Genomic DNA, 1,787 nt, shown 5'->3' with positions numbered 1-1,787 from the left:
GAGCCTCGAGAATCATCATTCAGTCTCATAAAGTAATAGCATGCAAATGACTTACGAAAACGTGACCTTCGACTGCTAGGTGACTATTAATTACTCAGAAGCAACCATCATAAATCTTTCTGCGAATTCTGTCGTTCGTCGTCTCCCTTCAGTGCACGGCTGTCCCTGCAAGGCCCACAAGCCTCAGCGCGAAACTGCTGGTCTCAATTGAGTGTTCATTTAGCCAAGCTGCGCGAGACCCCAAATGCTTTTCTCGTACTGTCTGAGGTTTTCAGTAAATACATTACTGAAACTACGCTTTAATGGAATGCTCCTTGTGTAGACGCCCGGGAGCGCTGGGGCTGCCGCTCTGAGCTCTGACCGCCCGCTCGGGACTCTAGACCAACCGGGTCGGGGGTGGGCGGGAGTAAGGAGGGACAGACCAGGTCATGACTTTGTAACTGGGGTGATGGCCGGTCAGAGGACCGCTGGGGCTTCCAGGAGCTACGGGAAAGGACGGTGGGGAGGAGACTGCGTGGCTACGGCCCCGCCGCGGGCTGGAAGCGCCGTGACCCCTCCGCTTCCCTTCCTGCCCAAGGCTTTGTCCTGCGAGTTCTGGGCACCCTCCTTTCTCAGAAATGTCGTCAGCCCTTCCCTTCTGCGGTGGCCTCGCACGCACGCAAGGCAGATTGTGCCCTCTGCTGTGCACAGCAGCAGCTACAGTGGGATCGGCGATCCCCCGAGTCGTCCCCACACAGACCAGGACAAACTAACCCAGCAAGAGACCACGGGTCGGGTGGGGAGGTAAACTGATATGTGGCCCTTGATAATCCCTCCCACTGCCGTGACTAGACGGACCTTTGTTGTCCCTGAAACATAACTGCATGTCAGTTGTCTGCTCTGCAAAATTTCTTTACACTGATATTCAATTCGGCCTCACTCTACTTTGGGGGAAATTAAGTGTCGTCAGGCTGCAGCTACATCGGAGGACTGGTCCCATGAAGACCACAGAACCAGTAAGCGTTTTCTCAAAAGCATGTTCTTTATACATTAAAATGCAATGTCAAATTTCTTGGGAAAGAAAATGTTTTTGTTAGTTGTTATTTTAATCATGCAGTTGTAAAAATAATCTCCAAACTACCCGATGCCTTAAACTATCTATCCTTTAAAGAAACGACTGCCTCATTGTGGGCATTCACTGTTTTGCTCTCCCCTGTAACCTGACGACCCCGTACACTACTAACTCCTCCTTAGGGATGACAGGGGAGACTAAGCAGCTTCTCACGCCAAAGGCTGAATCCAACCGTGCTTTAGGCCAGTGAGGGGGTGAGATTGGTCATGGCTTCTGACCAGTTAGAATTCTGCAGAACCACTTAGGAGCAAAGAGCAAAGCAAGGTATCACACCTCGCTTTACCTGAAAGGCCATATGAAGTGCTTCTGGTCGCAAGAAGAAAATATTCCCACATGAACTGTTTAATCTGGGGACTTTTTCAAGTATTTCTTGCTTTTTCTTTCAAGTATTGTATCTCACTTTATCTAGAGTCAACTCCCAGGAAATTCTGTAAATGGCATCAGAGACTTGAGTCACAGATGCTGCTGATTGCTCCAAAATTAATGCTTGAGCCTCAAAATTAAGAGCGTATTACTTACACAGGGACTATCTTAAATCCCTTTAAAACAGCAAGATTCAAGGAAAGAACTGGTCTACCATACACCGTTTTACTACTTTCAAGAACATGCAAATGTTTATACTCGGACTCCCCAGTGACCTCGTCCAGCAAGCTCCCCTCTGGTCCTTAACATGCAC

General features: G+C 49.0%; 1 protein-coding gene and 1 long non-coding RNA gene across 4 annotated transcripts in view; one reads left to right on the top strand and one right to left on the bottom strand.

Moving 5' to 3' along the window:
• Positions 1 to 1,616, bottom strand: part of LSMEM1 (leucine rich single-pass membrane protein 1) — a 12,645-nt gene extending 11,029 nt beyond the window's left edge. The window contains exon 1 of one of the 3 annotated variants that reach the window (XM_023537475.1): positions 56 to 1,616. The gene's annotated coding sequence lies outside the window, so the exon portion shown is untranslated. The remainder of the gene's footprint in view (positions 1 to 55) is intronic. The other 2 variants (XM_011371496.2, XM_023537476.1) reach the window with 2 other exon arrangements.
• Positions 1 to 1,787, top strand: part of LOC111746515 — a 7,169-nt gene that overhangs the window by 2,598 nt on the left and 2,784 nt on the right. The gene's annotated exons all lie outside the window — the stretch shown is intronic.

The sequence above is a fragment of the Pteropus vampyrus genome, unplaced genomic scaffold (assembly GCF_000151845.1).
Source record: "Pteropus vampyrus isolate Shadow unplaced genomic scaffold, Pvam_2.0 Scaffold192, whole genome shotgun sequence".
NCBI lineage: Eukaryota > Metazoa > Chordata > Mammalia > Chiroptera > Pteropodidae > Pteropus > Pteropus vampyrus.
This window is presented reverse-complemented; position numbering and strand designations above follow the sequence as displayed.